This window comes from Pleurodeles waltl, chromosome 12 (assembly GCF_031143425.1).
Source record: "Pleurodeles waltl isolate 20211129_DDA chromosome 12, aPleWal1.hap1.20221129, whole genome shotgun sequence".
In the NCBI taxonomy this organism is placed as follows: Eukaryota; Metazoa; Chordata; class Amphibia; order Caudata; family Salamandridae; genus Pleurodeles; species Pleurodeles waltl.
In genome coordinates this window covers 424,811,929-424,832,105 of record NC_090451.1, presented here as the reverse complement: position 1 = coordinate 424,832,105, position 20,177 = coordinate 424,811,929, and positions in this window count along the sequence as shown.

Genomic DNA, 20,177 nt, shown 5'->3' with positions numbered 1-20,177 from the left:
ACAGGACAACGCAGACTACCAAGAATTACCACAAATGAATGGTAAGTTGCAGGGAGGGACTATTTGTAATTTTGCAAGTGGCAGAAGGGGGAGGCACATAGGACACACTGAATGCATGCAACAGGGTCACATCGGGACACATAGGGCCAGAATCAAAAAGCCCCATCACTACTGGAGCCTCAATTTTGGTGACGCTCTGGTGGCCTAATGCACTCCGACATATACACAACGTGGTGTTAAGCCACTTTCTGTGGCTTAACACCACCTTGTAAATATGGCCTCTATATATGCAGTACTTTGTCTTGAAGGGGCGTGCAATCAGTATGGTTGTTGTGACTGTGCCACAACAGCACCCATTGCATATTGTTGTTGTCCTAGATCAAAGACTATGGCCCTCATTATGATATTGGCAGTAAATACCGAATACCGCCGTGTTGACTGCCGCCAACATACAGCTGCTGAGGCAAACATCCGTCCACCAGATTATGACACATACACACAAAACTGACAGAAAACAGCCACAAACAAACATTTGCAAGACCCACTGAAGGCGATAAACTGTCGGAACTACCACCCATACCATTATGCTACCAAAACAACACCCTCCAAATAATGACTTACCAATCATCACAGCAGACATTCAACGGTGGTAAAACATTGGCGGTGCACACCACCAAGGTGGAAACGGCTACCCACATACAACATTGGCCAGAACTAAAAAAACAAACCTGACACAATTACTCACACCCCACACATGCACAGACGGCACTATAAAACACACTACCACAACATCCACAAACCTTTGCAAACAAGAGAAGACAGCCACAACTTGTGACGCCAATCCCAGAGACAACTGCATACACATACCACAACTATCCATTCATCCCTTACACACCACACACCCCAGCACATCACACATCACCCTCTGCACACCACACACCACTCAACACCGATGTCCCCTCAAAGGCACCCCTGTCTCACTGCTGAGGAGTTGCTGGTCATGGTGGAAGAAATAGTCAGGGTAGAGCCACAGCTGTTTGGAGCACAAGTACTGCAGATCTCCATTGCCAGGAAGATGGAGCTATGGCGGAGAATCGTGGACAGGGTGAACGCCATGGGACAACATGCACACACTATAGACGACATAAGGAAGAGGTGTAATGACCTACTGGGGAAGTTGCGTTCCAATGCAGCAAGGCACCAGCTCACCATCAGGAGGACTGACAGTGGTCCCCCACTTCCTACCCCACAGCTTACAGTATGGAAGGAGGAAGTCATGGCAATATTGCATTCTGAGGGACTCACTGGAGTAGCTGGAGGAATGGACACTGGTGAGTCAACATTTAGGGGGTCATTTTGACCCTGGCAGTAAAAACCACCTACCGCTGCGGCGATGGCCGCCAAAAGACTATCGCCGCGGCAACCAGCCATCCGCCCTAATATGACAACAGCCGAATTTCCACCAGAAGGATGGCAGAAATTTGGCTGTGGCCATGCCAGCGGATAGCAGTAAGGTAGCGCTGCTGCCAGCAGCAGCGCCATCGCCAGTAGACCGCCACAGACCATATCATGACCCATGATATGGCCTGGCAGTAATCTGCTGGTGGATGCTGCTGCTTGCACCAGCACCCCATCCCATCTCCTGCCGGAGGACCCCCTCACAACAGGTAAGTCGGGTGCTCTGACAGGGGAGGGGTGTGTTGTGGGTGTCTGTGTGTATGTCTGCATGCGTGAATGCAGGTGTGTGTTGCGAGTTGTATGTGTGTGCATGCATGGATGTGTGAGTGCGTGTATGTTGTGTTGTGTGAATGCGTGTGTGCTTGTATGTATGTAAGGGTGTGTGGATGTGTGTGTGAATGGATGTCTGCATGCGTGGATAAATGTGGGAATGAGTGTGTGAATGCGTGTGTGCGTGTGTGAGTCAAGGTGCGTGAATGAAGGGTGGTCTGGAGAGGGAGGGAGTGGGGGGAAACCTGAGCCAAACTGCCAATGTCTTAATATGGAGAAAAGTACCACCAGCCTGTTGGCAGTACTTTCCTCCATATTAATGCCGTCCGCCTGGGTCATAATGACCCCCTTACTACCTATCACCCCCAATACCTGCATGCCATCTCACCCTCTCACCCTGACTCCTTTTACCCCACTGCATCTCACACAGTGCTCCACCCCAATTACCACACCTAAATGTCAACCCCTGCATGCCATACCCACAGCAAGCACATCCCTTCCAGCTATGCATGCACACCCCCACCAATGCATACACACATAGAGAACTACCGATCCCACAATCCATCACCACACACTACCAAAGGTGGAAGGGCATCACCAATATCTGAAATATGTCACAGACAAGTAACTTAACACATCACTTACATCCCCACAGGTGCCCCAGCCAATGTCAGCGCCGAGGTGGTGCCACAGCTCCCCAGTCCCCCACCAGAAGATGCCCCCAGTGATGACAGCAACTCAAGTGCTCTGGATATGGATGAACTCCCTGGCCCATCTGGGATCACTGGTCAGTCAGATATCCCATCCCACAACCAGTCCACTACAGAGCCCCCCTCTGAATCTAACACCGCAGCAGCCAGCCAATGCCTACAAAACTCTGTCCCAAGACACGTTAATCAGTAGTGTGCCCACCTGTACAGGCACCCAAGTCTACACCACACAGGCAGGACAATGGGGGTCCTGGTGTCAGTGGGAGTGGGCACACCATTCAGGTGACACAGGCACAGGGGGTCAGGGACAGTCGGAGGATAGATGTGTGCCGGGGGAGGACAGGCCCAGGGAACCCACTGCCCAAGAGGCACTCACAAAGTATACCAAGGTATACCAAGAGTCCCAGGACAGGATGGGTCAGGTGCTCAACATCATGCAGAAGAACCAGTGGCTGTGGGGGAACATCACTAAGAGGTCATGCAACAATTGCAGGCCTTGAATACCACCATGGCCTCCATTGCAGGGTTGCTGGGTGACATGGCCAACATCATGTGGGAGTAAACAGCACACAAGCGGGCCCCTATCACTAGCCAGTTTACTGACCAGACCTCTACATCTGCAGTAGTTAGTGGACAGGAGGCCCTTCCACAGGACCCACAGGCCACCATCACCCATCCCCCTGCAGAAGGTGAACCACCCCACAAACATTCTCTGTGACCGAGACAGACACCAGAGACAGTTGCCAAGACCAAGATCACAGCCAGGAAATCAGCTCCTCCAAAATGTCCACATTGTGTTCCACTGGGTCACCTTGTCCACTTTGAGCTGCACATTGCATTGTATGGCAAATCTATAAATAAACACCCTTGGACACAACTTGAGTAATTGGGCTTTATCAGAAAGAAATGTACAATGTATTGAACTGTATAGAACTGCATGATCCTGTGCAAATGTCCTGTAATGTGTTCACCCATCCTATATGTGTCTCAGCAGTCTGTACACCTCACAGCATTACACTGTTGTGATCACACCAACATCTGCAATTAGGGAAGACATAGGTGACAGTCAAATGGGATGCAAAGGTAGTGACAGGCATTAGACAACAGCCACACAGCACAACACTGTAATGGCTAAATGTACACTTCAACAGTCTTACCTGAGTGACATTGGAAGTCTTGTTGTCCACATCCTCCTCCTCCTCCCTGTCCTCAGTGTCCACTGCTGCCACAGCTGCATTGCCACTCCCCTCCTCATGCAGATAGGGCACATGGCATCTGAGGGCCAAATTATGCATCATGCAGCACACACCAACAATCTTGCAGACCTTCTGAGGGGAGTAGCATAAGGATCCACCTGTCAGATGAAGGCACTTGAACCTGGCCTTCAGGAGACAGAAGGTCCGTTCAACAATCCTCCTGGTACGCCAATGAGCATCATTGTACCTATTCTCAGCCCCTGTTCTCGGATTCCTAACAGGGGTCAAGAGCCAGGTCAGGTCTGGCTAGCCAGAGTCACCTGGAAGAAATGAGAGACACATTAGCCTTGCACAACGGCATGGATTATGACTCCTGTAGGCATAAACTCACATTAATTAGGTGGGGACTCAGGCTCACCAATAAGACCACACTCTGTGCCTCAGTAATCGTGCCATCATCTGTGGGATGCTGCTATTCCTCAGGATAAAGGCATCATGCACTGACCCAAGATACTTGTCAGTGATGTGGGAGATATACTGGTCAGCAAGGCACACAATCTGGACATTGTGACCCATATTTACACTATTTGATGCAAACCAGCATTAGCGCAGGTTTGCGTCAAAATGTATAGCGCCAGCTAGCCCCATTCCAGGACACCAGCCAGGTGCCATATTTAAGGAATGGCACAAGCCGGCACTAATGTCTGGTTAACGTCATGTAATACATGACGCTAACTGGGTAGGGGAGGCATAGGGAAAACTGGAGGTTGTGCGTGAAAGAATGGCTCTAGTCAGGGTAGTGTCAAAATATTGACTCCTACCTGACCAGCACCATTATTAGACGCACATCCCCCATGGACATGACTTCTGTCTGAGTAAAGACAGGAGTTATGCCCCCTCAGCCGATTGGCCATGCCTAGGGACTTAAGTACCCTGGGCATGACCATTGGGCACAGTGTCATGTAGGGGGGCCCAAGTTAGGCCTGTACTTACCTCTACTTACCTGGGATGGGGTCCCCCATCCTCAGTTGTCCCTCTGGTGTGGGTTGGGGTGTTCCTGGGGCTTCGGGATGGCACCTGTGGGCTTATTCAATGGTGTTCCACCATGGAAATAGGCCCCCAGGTCCCCTAACGCCTGCCCTGACCCAGGACTTAAATAATGGCGCTAAGCAAGTTTAGCACCATTATTTAGGCCTGCCTCCCTCCTGTGCGTGATTTTTGCGCAGGAGGATAAATGAGGGGCCTGGGCCTTTGAGTAATTTTTTGACCAGGAATGCCTACTTTGCATCTCATTGACACAAGATAGTTTTCTGCAGGCAAAAAATGACTTTAACTCCAATATTTTAGCACTAGACATGTCTAGCACCAAAACATAAATATGGAGTTAAGTTTGTGCCGGATTTGCATTAAAAAAAATCACACAAATCTGGCGCAAACAGACTATAAAGATGCCCCTGAGTGAGTGGAAACTCTTCCTATTCTTGTACACCTGTTCATTGGCCCGGGGGGGAGGGGGACTAAGGCAATATGGGTCCCGTCAATGGCCCCAATCACATGTGGTATGTGTCCCATTGCACAGAGAGCATTGGCTGTGACATTCCAGCAGCCAAGCCCACTGTCACCTGGAAAGAACCTGTTGCCAGGAAATTGACCACTGATAGTACCTGCACAAGAGGGTGCATTACTGTGGTGCAACGGATTGCAGGTAGCAGATCAGGCTCTAATTGTGCACACAGCTCTGTGATAGCGGCCCTGTTCAGACGATAGGTGAGTATGATATACCTGTCCTCCAGTGTATCCAAGTCCACAAGGGGTTTGTATACAGGTGCTTGCCTCCTCCTCCTATTTCTCCGCATGGGACCCAAAAGTTAAAAGGGAGTGATAACAGGACCTATGGACACACAACACCAGAATACACAGAGCATGTATGTATGATGGACACTAGAATAGTCTATTTGTGTACATTCGACACCAATGACACACTTTTATATTCAATACATGAGTATTAGCAGTAGAAAATGGCAACCGCCTGTCTTGAATGCAGGGACAGGTGGAAGTGACCTCACACAGCCGGCATTACGAGTCATGGTGGAAGGCGGTCTGCACCGCCTTGCAATTCCCCATTGGCTAATAAGGGGCTCTATGAAGTACAGGAACCAACGATAACCCACGGCTGTGGTGACGGTGTTCACCGCTGCGGACATGGCCGCCATTTTCTTCCTACTACTTCACTTGATTCATGGCTTTCCACTGGACTACATCTCCAATGCGAGTGCTGCTGTGAGCTGTGTCTTGTACCTGCCATGGCCCATGCTACAGGGAAAAGGGCCCCAGGCTTCACGTCGGAGGAGTTGGAGAGGCTTGTGAATGGGGTCCTACCCCTGTATGGGCAGTTGTATGGGCCTCCAGACCAACATATGAGTACATCATGGGTATGGTGCATGCGACATGGCTGCATGTCGATGTATGTGTGTGCTGCAAGTGTGTCATTTGGGGGGTATGGCTGCAGGCAATGTGAATGAAGAGGCACGGGTCATGTGTGTGCCTAATGAGGGGCAAATGCTGTATGTGGGCCATTTGTCGTACAGGTTGGATTGTCTGGATCCTGGTGTCCTTCCTGTGTTTCTTCTGCAGGTCAGCGCCCATCAGAAGAAGGGGTTGTGGCATGACGTGCAGACCCTGTGGGTCCATAGCCGTCAGAGCACCCACTGCAGGAAATGGTGGGAGAGCCTGAGGCGCTGGGCCCGGAAGACAGCGAAGGCCCAGCTGGGGATGGCCTCCCAATGAGGGAGGGGTGCCTGTCAGAGCCTGCCCCACCCATGGCCTGCATCCTGGCAGTGGCCTACCCTGAGCTGGATGGGCGCTTGAGGGCAGCAGAGCAGCCACAAGGGGGTGAGTAGGGTGTGCGTGACTTCATCATTTGTTGCCTGGCATGGGATTTGTATGTAGGGTTCTAGTCAGTGTATACCCCAATATGCCAGTTTAGACATTGCTACGTGGTGTAGTTTGGTATGCTGGGTGGGGTGCATATTTTTAATTGCTAGGTAGCTGGCTTTCCTTGGCAGACAGGGCTTAGTTGGTCCTAGTAGGTGTGCAGATGGCAGTGTTTGCCTCTGTAGTACCTAGCCAATGGTATGCCAGTGTGGTCCATACTGCCCATTCTTAGTCCTAGTGAGTGATAGTGATGTGTATGCCATCTGTGGTGTTAGTGCTGTGATTGACCCTGTGCTACCTTTCTTTCTCCCCCTTCTTTCCTTTTGTCTACCTGTCCATGTGTGCATTAGCATCATCTGGTGAAGGAGCAGGGGCACCAGTGAGTGAGGGAGCTGCAGCCCATGGGACCTAGGAGGCAGAGTCCACCGACTCCGACGGGACCAGTGGGATGTAGGGTGAGGGGAGCACCATGCAGGGACAGAAGCTGATACTACTGACTCTGATTCCTCCTCTGATGGGAGCTCCCTGGTGGTGGCCGACCCCTCTGGGACCAGCCCAGCTACTTCATCTTCCACCACCCCCGTAGTAGCACCACCCTCCCAGTAGCCCCTCACTCAGTTGGCCGTACCCACAAGCCCAGGAAGGTTGGTGTCTCCTTCACCCCAGGCACCTCAGGCCCTGCCCCAGTCACCCCTGCTGCCCTCAGTGAGGAGGCTATTGACCTCCTGAGATCTATCTCTGTAGGGCAGTCAACCATAGTGAATGTCATCCAGGGGCTGGCATCCAGATGTAGCACTGCAATGCCTTCCCGGAGGGCATTTACAATGGCTTGGCAGTCCTACAGGAATGGAATTGTTTCAGGCTCTGGCCTCCTCTCTGATGGCAGCCAGTGTCCCAGTTTCTTCCGTCCCCCCTCCAACTACCTCTTCCCAGTCACAGCCTTCTTTCCCTAAACCCAGCCCATGCACACTTTCTGACAAGCATGTACAAAATACAACAGACAAGGCTTGCACAGACAAACATAGGCAGCGCACTTCAGTCCACAAGCACATACACAGCCAACACACAGATGCACACACAATATCAGCCACTGTCTCCCCCTCGTCCTCCTCCCTCACAGTCACATCTGCACTCACACCTGCATGCACAGCATCAACAGTCCCAGATCCTGCCACCTGCAAAGCCTTGCCCACAGTCACCACAACAGCAGACCCGCAGACATGCACCCCACACACCACATGCACAGTCACCACCAACACCATCTGACCAGGGAGGACACAGAGCATTGCGGGGCCAACACCTGAACCACCCAACTACCAACACACAGCACCAACCAGTCCTGCCACAGCTCTAGACTCTGAGATCCCAGCCATCACCTTTCAGGGGACAGTGGTAGGAGTCCAGTGGGAGCTGGCCACGCAGTTGCAGATGGGGAGGGAGAACATGGTAGGCAGCCTAGAGGGAGTGCAGATGTGCCTCAGTCTAAATAAGGACAATTCAGCTGCCATCAGAGGAACCGACTTCCCGCCACGTGGACTCCAGCAGTCCCTGGCCGAAATAGCTGCTGTCTCGAAGCAGAGGCTCAACAACTGCCCCCTCAAAGTGGTAGCAGCATGATAGATAACAGGCTGGGGGTGATACAAAATTCCCTGGAGTCCAAACAGTGGGAAGTGGCCTCCCTCAGGGAAAACAGTGATGCCTTATGTGCTCCCACAAATGGCAGCTGCCGGGACCTCTGATTCCATATCACCTGATGTGTGTGTGGCCCCCTTAACTTCAACAACAGCACCGCCCATGGCAGAGGAGGTACCACACACATCAGAGGATGAAGATGTGGAAGGAACAACATTCACACGTAAAAGTACCCTGTAGCACCAGTCCGTGCCACATGGACTGTATCTCTTTAGTTCTCTGCTTAAAATCATGCCAGTGCTGTGACAGCTGACAATGGTCACTCAACCACTGTTGACTTATCTGTTATGGATTGTCATTGTTTCAATTCCTACCTATTGTTAATTTGGACACCTCCTCACTAATGCACACTTCTCCTACCCATAACTCATGACGTCCCTTATCCTTGGACTCTGAATGTACATCAAATGGCTCAGGATCTCTCATGGGGTAAGTGAACTAGACATTGTACTGCATTGGAAAATAAATGTTCCCATGTAAATAAATCTCCATATTCACATCTACCATGCCATCTTATAATGTGATCCATCAACTCATCTAAATGTACGCATTGTGTGAAGCGATGTCAATGAGAACAGAACCTAATTACATGTGTGGCTTACTGTCAGACACAAAGCCACACACTAGGACTCTAACATGAAAAAGGTGACTGAAAGTGTTGTGGAATATAACCAACTTACAGAGCCTTAAAAGCGTGTATCGAACAGATATCTATGCAAGATGACATATGGCAATTACAGGTCAGAACTCAAGTGTCTGGACATTTTCCTGATGATAGCACTAGTACAACAAATATGTGAGGAACAGAAGAGGCAAAATTGATCAGTGACGGGCAGCTGTCAGTGTGCCAGGTTACATACCCCAAAAAAGGTGAAGTAAAATGTGCTACACTTTACAAGAATAATTGTGACAGACCTTAGTGATGACAGCTGATGTTGCATTCTTACCTGTCAAAGATGTTGTATACATGCACAATGTTATTGTCAGGTACTGGGGATGAAAAATGTTTTGAGTAGCTGATGTCATTTTGCAGCCAATCAGATAGCTCCTTGGTCATAGGGGATACACATAGTTATACATGTAAATCAATACTGAAAGCATACCCTACAGCATTCTTGTAACTTGGTCAGTGCACAAATGAGAACATCCTGGCACTCAATCATCATGGACACCTAATTGTCTACAACTAACAGGATTTCTTGGTACTTAAAAACAACACCTTATAAAAACCTAAACTAAACACTATCCTACACCAAGCTAACCTATACTAACTTATTTAAACTTACCCCTACAGCTATCTATCCTAATCTAAACGTATCTTATACATGTAATGCCACACACTAAACATTGTCCCCTCCTTAAGAGACAAGATACGAATAGGACAACATAAACTGATGCTACACAAATACTAACTTAACCTGTATCCTAAACAAATATTTTTTTTTTGTAAAACATTTTTATGGATTTATTTTTGTATTTTTTATTTGTTTAAACATAGAGCCCAATACATAACTCAAGGCACAGAAATAAAACCCACCCCAACTATACTTACTCTATCCTTCAACTAACCTAATTTATGCTACCGCATCCATTAGTACCCACCTAAAACCCACTAAAACTAACTACAAAATACAACAGGAGAGGGAAAGGAACTGGGAGGCTGTACATATCCTGGATTGCAGCTCCTTTAGCTTCTTTTTACAAAACTTTAAGAGTTTCAAATTGTGAGCATTGTCCTGATCCAGTCTCTCCACCCTGGCCATAGCAGTTGGCATGTCTCTTCTCATGTCTGCCTCAAAGGTGGAGGATGTGGCTGCTGCAGATGGCTGTTGCAGTGCTTGTGTTGCCATTAGTGCTGTGCACATGGAAGGGGTTGGACCAGCTGAGGCGACCCTGACCCTTGATGTGGTGCTCGATGTGCTCTTCCGTGTTGCGGCCTGTTTAAAGTTCCCTGATGTGGGAAGGCAAGCCAAGACCCCGAAGACTTTTCCCACCTATATGTCTTGGACATCTTCCTGTCCCCTACTGGTACCTCCATGATGTGGCAGAACTGCTTGGCCCTCTTATCCAAAGCACGCCTTTGTGCTGGGGTCATAGTGGCAGCTAGAACATGAGGAGGACATGAAATCAAATACAGCATTGGGTAGAGTTGAACAACCAAGCAAAGTACACAGCATCATCATATGAAACATGCTGTCCACCAGACATTCCACAACAATGTCAATTACCAAAACAATACTAAACTTCCTACCAGCCATCTACAATATCACGTTCATATCAGAGGGTTAACTGCTATCCATTGTTGATCACTTGTGCCACATTTGCGGCATCATACTTATGAAGATCAAGTGGTCCAAAAAGTCCCAAATCCCTGTGCCATAGTCACAATGTGACACAATGCATGCAATGCACCACTTTGACACCCCTTGCGCTACATTATGCTTTGGCCAGGCATCATGGATGCATGGTAGGGTTCAATGGCATTGGGAATTCTCAGAGATTCCAATGCATCATTTATATTTCCTTCTATTAAGACCTGCTCAGAGCAGGCGTTGCAATAGGGTACACCATTGCTTACAATGGGCCCCTGTGTACAGTTCAGAGTTAACGCCAATATTGTTTGCCCAAAGCCTGAACAGTACACCTATATTGTCTACAGATTTTGTACCTATTGCCCCCTACCCTGCGGCATGGTATGCATTTTTCTTGTGTTGTGCATGCATGGTGGCAGTAGGGGTGAGAGTGTGTTTTCCTTACTATTGAACCACATGTGCACATGCATGTTTTACATCTCCTAAGTACCAAGTAAACACTCACCATCCATAGTCTATACACACCTGATGTGACCAAGCTCACTCATAATTATTATGATGGGTAGATCATGTAGGTTAAATTGCACACATCTTGCTTGCTACAATCCGTAAACATGTCCCACATCCATCTGGAGCAGAGCTGAAATTTCAATGTGTACTCAACTGACTGTTGCCCAGCACAACAAGGATCCTTGCATGGCAGCTGCCTCACTTCATTTCAGAAGAGTAGTGAGGGACCGGTGGTGCAAGTGTCTCCTTGATAAGCCCCCTAGAGACCTCAACATTTCGTCATCATTTGTACCATGTCCTGAGTAAATTAAAGCAATGTGTGGTACACTGTGCTGTTCCGTGCTATGACAAGTATGTTGGCAACAGGCATGCTAATCAGATAAGCACCTATGACACATATCTTGACTGACATCACTGGGTATGTGGGCATGCTTTCCTTTCCCTGACAACCACAATTCCATAGTAGCATACGTTGGCACTTGTGCAACAATCAACTTAATCTACATCCTCAACATTGCATCAGGCAAAATGTCAATACCCAAACTCAGAAAATGTTATCTTATTGGCCACACATGCCATTTCAACATTGCATTGCACACATCATACCCTCTCACACAAAACCCTAGATGCACAATGTGACATTCACTGGCTGCATCAGGTCTTCAAACTGGGAATCCTCTCTAAAAGTGTAGGGTGGAGGTCGACCTGCAAGATATGACAGGAACACATAGCTTTGTGATTTTGAACATTTCTGAGCATGGACAACAGTTACACATTCAACTTGATTAGCTGAGTAAGCTAGTCAACTTTGTGTTAAGAATGAACAACTGTGAACCATTACATTTCTGTCTGTAAGACAAAGGCCAGATTGAAGAGGCCCTGGTGCCACCATAGCATCACTTTCCATGACGCTCCTGTGGTGCTTTTCACTGCACCATATGTACAAGGAGCTTCCATGTACATATGGGGCAGCATGACCCAGTATTCTGAGTCAGAGGGGCATGCAATGGTTGTTTCAGTGGCCGTCCCATTGTAACACCCATACCTTTTGATGCTGCCTCAGGTTTGCAAGACATCGTACTTACTGCCAGCGCCAAAAGAGTAACTATACACCAGGGGTGGTGTTAGCATGACAAAGAGGTGAGGAATGCTTAAATAACTCCTTCTTTCTTACTCCTAATACGTGTATTCCATTTGAAAGCACACACAGAAGAGGTAGAAAGCCATGGATGTTTGCTTATGTGCAGATAGGCGTCCCTTCCTGCACATTTACAATCTAACATAACAGATGTTTTGGCACTACTATTTGGCCGGCATTCTGCAGCACGAATAGAAGTGGAATATTGCCATTGTTGATTGTTTATATCCAAGATGGGATACCTTCCTGTACAAAGACACTCCCCTCTTCACAGACACACTTGCACTGTGGTCCAAGTATGCCAGCGTTGATGTTGGCTGCTGAGGTATGTCCTGCTGCAGGTGCAGACGCAGGCTTCCCCAAAGTCTTGGGAATACGGGGCAGGCCTATGTTTAAAATCCACCTGTTTCTCACATGTGTGTCTCATAGTTATCACACAAGAAAATGCACAGATTTGGGTGGCAGACATATGTACATGTTTTGGATACATATTTTTAACAATATATGGGGACAGGATACTCTCCATTGGCTGAAGCTTTGAATCTTGAAGTTGATCTATGTGAAGAAGCAGGCAACCACTCAGATGACTGCCTGTTTTCAATCCCATTGCACCAACACATACGTCCATCATGTGCAAGCCATATGTAACATATGGCATACTATGCCGAAGATCAGGACACTGATGTTGGGAACCGTGTCAGTATGGTTGCACGTTACATGTTCAGCACCATACATGAATATGCTACATGTGCAAAGTGGAAATTGACTTTTTGATGACAAGAGCACAGTCAGGTAATCAACCAGCCTTTGGCAGAAATATAAGTTGACTCCAATAAAGGAACAGTGTAACCAAGTTGATGTTAAGGCTATATTTGTTTGGGTGCCACCTACAGCAGGAATTCAAGGCTTGCATTCCTCAGACCTGGTTCTGCCATCATGTGGCACCAGCCTTTCACACTACCACAATGCTTGCTCTTGTCAAAAATTGACATATGGTAAGGTATTAGTTGTCACCATTGGCAACATTCCCTTCAACAACTTAGACACAGATGTTGCATCATGAGGCAGTCACTCCTTACATTTGTGTAAGTGGCATGTCAATCTGCACATATATGACTCTTGGCACACACACTCACCCATGACTGACAATACTCCAGCGTCATGTTTTCCCGCACTTTAACATTACTTACCCCATTTACACAGTTGTAATGACCATGATGGGCATGTAATTTTGTGCTTGGGAAACATGTCCCCTTGCACCATTGCACATGTGTCTTATATTTGACACTTTATGATGTATATGCGATACACAATGTACACAAAGAGGAATGTGCAATTTGTCTGCAACTAGTGCATTGCTAAGTTCTCTTATATGGTGTTTGGTTTAGACTCTAAACCTCCTGTCCTCTCCCTTAACAAAACATGCTGCAGTCAACCTTATGGTTTCCTGTCATGCACATACAAATGAGGATGTTGCAATGCAAACGGGGTACTTACTAACTGGTCTCCCAATCCGAATCACCAGGTGTTCCAGGAGATCTCTCTCTCATGCAATGAGATCTGCCCACTGGTGTCTGAGTTGGTGGTCAGTCCGCACGACACCAAAGCTCCCAATAGATGGTGAAGCATAATGCTCAACCGCAGATTCGTACCTTTGTTGGGTACCCAGCCACCCAAATTCAACATCATTGGGAGGAAGTGCTTTACCAATCAGATGAACCCTTCCAGTTCATCTTCACTCATTTGCTGGGCTCTCCCCTTCCCTGACATATTGCAGTTTTCTTCCACTGCAAATGTATTTACCCCCAAAAATAATTAAACACTACCCCACCTAACCCCAAATACCCCAACAGACTATGCTACCCCAAGACAAGCACCTGACAAAACAAATACTATGACAGGACAAAAACACTACACAAAACTTGCAAAAATGACCAAATTAACAGGACAGTCACAGGACACAGCACAAAAGTCATAAAAAAACACCACTCCTCAACCAGCACCAGATCCACACAACCTCTCACAATCACAGACTAAAAGACTGTAAAGCCTGTAAAGTAAAAGTGAAATCACTATACCATATTTGCAAGGAAGTCCTGGTCATCACTTCCTGGGTGTGCGTTACGTTTTCTGTTATGCGTCGTTTCTTTTGACTCATGACGGTCATGCATGTTTTTTTTCCCATGAAGGCTGACAAGGCCTGAACACTTCCTATTGACGTGCAGGGGACAGGCGTCATTTGCTTGATTTGAGATGTATGGAGAGTTGTTGTTTGCATCAAAAGTTTTGATGCATAACGTGAATGTGTGGATTTTTTAGGTAAAACTGACAGTGCACCCAGATTCACATTCCTTGTTACTGGGGTTATGCATCAAGTTCTTAGTAAGATATGGTTATGTGTGTGTGTGTGTGTGCATGTGCATTCAAATATGTAACAGTAACATCGGAATGTGCTACAATATGTTTGTATGTGTATGATGCATGCGATGACAGATATTGTTTGCATATGTGCATGTGTTGGTAGACATTTTCCACATACATGTTACCACATGTGTACTGGGAGTGTACATATGTGATTGAACACACATTTGTGGGTCTACTACTTTGTCATGTCTGCTTTCCAAATCTATGTTTGACAACACCGCTTAAGTTGTGATGGGCTTTGTCCAAAACATGTTCATGCATGTGATACTCTTGACAAATCGTACACAAAGGATGCTGTGGACTACGGCTGGGCTGATTTCAACTAACTCATGGCAATGTGAGTGCATGTTTTTCCGCACTGTGGTGTGTTCTATTGTTCAGGGTTCATGATGCTATGCTACATATGTAACATATGGTTCCCCATGCATATATGATACAGCAGATGGTGTACTGAGATGTCATTGAAGGTCGGTATGTAACGTGTGTGTGGAAAGATATGTTTCTTGTAATATGTGTAATGAATGCCAACGATGTGTATCTATGGATATGACAACTCCCAATCTATCCTCCAGCCCTCCAGCATGGACATATGTTGGCCATTGTTTCATGGCTGTGTATTCATATCTGTGCCACCTATGTTTCCCTATGTGGGAACATGTGTAAAGGTTATATAAGTGTCCGTATGATCATGTGATACATATACATTTTCATTGGTGGAAAGTTGACTTTTGTGCTTACTCCAATACACAATACTAAACCTGAACCATTGAAGAGGTATATGTGTGCTGAGAATTCAGAGATATGTGTGAAAGGCACACACTTGGTACATGAAATCGATCAAAACATGTTTGTTTTGACTGTTACATACAATGGCATACAATTGTATTGCAGGGTTGCTGTCAGGCAATGATGACACCCTAGTCATTATTGCTCTTGTGGCACTTTGTGTGCCCACACAGACCCATTGTTGCCTATTTTGATGCAGGTTGACGGTGTTCCCCTCACCTCAGTCTACTGTGCACAAGCATCAGGCCCCTGACTGTGACAAGAGTCAATGTATCCTCAGCAGGGGAGTTCGGGGGTGTAGGGTGGGGATCTATCTTCATCATGATTGCTCTTCAGCAGCGCATTTTGCACTCCCCTGCAGACAGACACCTGCACACATGTGAGCCCATGGCCTAGCATCTTTTGTTTTGTTTGAGGTACTTGATGTCAGGCTTGCCCTATCATGTTCAGGGGATTGGCTGCTTGTTCGTGTAGAACATGTCTTGTCATTTGGCATGGTTTGACACAAATGGTTATACATAGTTTAGATTTTCCATATGATGCTTGGTTGGGGCATTTATATTTTGTGTAACTTGCATAGCATTTGTTTTCCGACCCAGGAGACAGATAATATCATCTGTCACTGCCTTCTGTCACAACAGTATGCGATGGGCAAGTACATAGTTGTTGTTGCCAACATGAATGGGTTATGTACTGACATACACATCCTCTGTGAATATTTGTCTGGTGATCACTTGGTAACACTATTGTGTTGTACAGTCAGTATTGGTCTATATGTATTCCTTCTCCAACATTAACAGCATATCTTGTTTGGAATGGATTTGGACCTACCTTGCTGGCATTCTTTAGGCTGCTTACCCTTTGTACACATCTCCTACTGCAACATTGTCACATCGTACATGAACAGGAAGCTTGGTGAGACTTTTGTATTTTGTAGATGAACAGATCTTCTTCCACTGGCTAAGTGATAGTATCCCTCCCATTCCTGACTTTGCTAAATTACAGGACTTCCACACACGACAGTACACCAGCCACAGCACTTGTGTAATGTTACAGTGAGAGCCCCATATTGTATCTCCAAGTGTCTGAGGGAGTCTCTCAGCTGTTCTTCCACATCCTTTGGTGTACATGGGCATGCACTTACATCTGCATTCCACAACCAATGTCACTTTCACTATGAGTGTATCTTGTTAGTGTGTGGAGTCATCTCAGCTATGATTATGTGAAATGCCACTTGCAACATTTTTGTTTCCTTCTTAACCCATTCAATTTTGGATGGGTATGTGACATGTTTGGACATTGCTAGACTTACATGCACATCCCAAACACGATTGGCTGTGGGAGACCTAGACATTTTAGGGTTTTAGTCCCAGCATATCACTTTCCCTCAGTCAGACATGTGAGTGTCATTGAGAAGTATTTTTTCATATGTCATGTGTGATTGTGTCATACAGACTTTACTGGGTTACCTTGTAGACACAAATCAACCATTGTAAGTCATTGCTAACCTTTCCTACCTAGGCCATACACCGGTACAGCAGTCTTCACATGTATTTCCAGATTAGCTGCAGAAATAGGTCAAGATGACACAATTGTGTGACATGAGTCTAAGAAGGTATATTGGAAGTGCTACAGACTATGACTATATCCCACCCACACATTCATGTGGTGGTGCACTCTTCCATTTTATTAATTATTCCTGGCTATGGGGCATATGTGTGGAGAGTGGAGGAGCACCCATTGCTGCTCCACTTGTCTTTTGCGACCGTTAGCACACTCCACAGCCAACATGTGTGTGCAATATTTGAAAGACAGCATACCAAGTGACAGGGTTGGGACCGATAGCGCTCATGGTATATAACACCATTGATATACTGTGCAGAGTGAGGGCCAAACTTTTGGCCCTAACCCTGACCAGTACATAATGGTCTAATGATACCAATGGTGATCCCCCATGTCACAACTGCTCAGTGCTAGCGTTACAGGTACCCACCTGAGATGTGACACAGTTTAGTTCCTTAGTTTCAAGTGCACCATTTTGAAACACCCCCTACAGTATTTATGCCCCCTTGCATGCATCTTGCCTGGTGTAGGGATTATGTGGTGCAAGGGGTCGGAATTGACTCAATGCATACATTACGCCACTTAGTATTTCTGGTGCATGGATCTAGGCCTTAGAGAGACACATGAGTGTGAGTAATGTTATGCTGATGTGCGGAATGGAGGCACTACCCTCTTAAATTTCAACCTATGTTTCAACATTCTTTGCAACTGTTGTGTTTTTTTTCCTGCTCTATGAGGTATGGGCACCTTACTAAAGATATATGAAGCAGATAATGAGCATGCCATGGGGAATCTGGTGCAAAGTGATTTAATGGTGAAATTGACAGGGTGATTTTTGTTGTACACTGTCTAGGTGAAGACGTTCAGTACAATTTGTTGTCTCTTGTGAACTCCTGTAGCAGTTTTTTGTTGTTCCAGATTCCCCTGTGCTGTAAAATTTCTCCTCATTGGGGACATCTACCAGTTCATCCATCCCAGGGGACATTAATCTGAATACAAATTTTATGCAACATTGCACATACAAGGGTTATCTTGCATACCAGTGGTGGGGCATATAACAGACTTAACATAAACAGCATGGTCAGAGCCAGGAACCTGAACCTTGACTTCCGGAGCCCAAAAGTCCTCTCCACCACAGTTAATTTCCTTATGTGGCCTTCATTGTAGGCCCTCTCTCCCTCTGTTGTCGGGTTGGCAAAAGGGGTCATCACCCATGGCTGGATGCTGTAACCTTGGTTTGCTGCAAAGGATTGTGAGAACATGTGTCAGTCAGGTATAATTGTGGTTTGCTCTGTGCCATGGCAGATGTTAGTTCTAGGTGGAGCTGTGACTCAGACTTGCACCTGGTATTATGTGTGTTTGTGTTTGCTTGAATGGTTGCATTGGTGTGTGATGGTGGACGTTGCAATCATGGTTTGTGCCTCAGGGACCTGATGATTGTCAAATTAAATCTGTACTGACAGTTTCCCATTCCAAATCTGGACTGACGACTTGATTGTCCATGGCGTGCTCATTATTGTTCATATTTAAGGTTGTGTCCTAATGTTAGTGGAGCCTACCACCTCCTTGTATCACAATAGCGTAATTTGCATTGACACTATGGTAGCGCGACAAGGCAAAACTCAGGCCACCATGTTTCCATGTGGCACTACTCACGCAGTTTGACACATAGTGACCCTTTGTGGCAGATTATGCCTGTGTCAGGCATCACATGTACAAGGGGGAGATTCACACAATAGGAGGACTAGCAAAATTGTTGCAGAGTATTCTCCAAGGTTCCTAGGCATGATTTGTTGCAGATACTTTAAACACCTGCACAGAGCAAGTGTTAGGAGGGGGCAAACCATTTATTCATTTAAATGGGTCCCTAAATACTGTGCATGAAATGGTCAGGTGTTTTGTCAGTACTTCTTCAGAGTACTTCAATGGCATCCATTATCTTGACACCACTAAACCTACTCTGCACCATGGTGCGCCGTACATTGTATACAGAACCCACATGGTGAAAGTAGGGTGCGGCAAAGGGCACAATTACAGTGGCACTGCTGTCAATGCTGCTCCACGTTCCTGACATGTGGATCTCAGACCCTTCCTTTTAGATCTACAGAAGAGAGATGATCAGGAACTTTGAACCTATTTTGTGAGTTGTGTTATGACACAGGTGTTGACCCTGTATGTAGCATGTGCATCCCACCCCCTTTCCCCTGGAAAAGCTCCCTTGTACAAAGTGTTATTGTTGCCAATTACTGGCTAGCATATGTATATGCATGTGGATCATGGGCACAGTGTGGCACAGTGTATAGTATGTTTTGTGATGTATGCATAAATTATCAGACACCTGTGTGACAGGAGAAGAAATGATGTGGTTTTCTGCAATGCCCTGTTTCACATTACCAGTCCTGCTAACTCCCATGTCTCCTCATTCATATGCATCTCTGGCCTTTCCCAGTAATTTGTCAGTAGTCCAGCTGCATTGTGCTGTGAACTGTCCATACCTACACATGGTGTTTCATGGCTGGTGACGTTGTATTCCTATGTGTGCAAAACAATGCACCAGACACGCGAAGGTAAACACAATGGGTACGTCTGGTATGTTTTGGTGATATGCAGTTGGTAATGCAACATCTGGATGGCATATGATATTGGTGCTGCCGGAGGCTTCTACACAGTGACAAATGTGGGGATGTGCCTATATGTGACTTTCTTTACTTTTACACAGCCAATGGCATTCACATAGATGAGCTATTCCTTGTTAGAGTTTTCACCCTCGTAGTGATGTCTGGCATAATGTGGTGTAGTAGGCGTACAATCAACTTCCACTTCAGATGGTAGATTCTGATGACATCTTGTTCCCTGAGTGAAAGGATGGTTGTGCGCTGTTGGAATATCCTCTCTGCCTTCTGCGCTGCCTTTTTGGCTGATGTGGTGGTGTTTGTGGTTGCTGCAGTGGTTCTGGTAGGATATGTTGTTGTCGCTGTTGTCTACGTCATGTTCCAAGCTAGAGCAATAATAGATCTATGTTGTCCAGGGGATTGCCAATGCTCCTTCTGTGTGTTTTCTTCCTGTAGTAGTGTATGGGCCTCATTTTAACTCCTGGTCTCACCAGGTATTACATTTTGACATTAATCAAACTTAGTGTCATATTTTTGGACTGATTCCTTAACGTGCCTTGTTTTTCCATCGG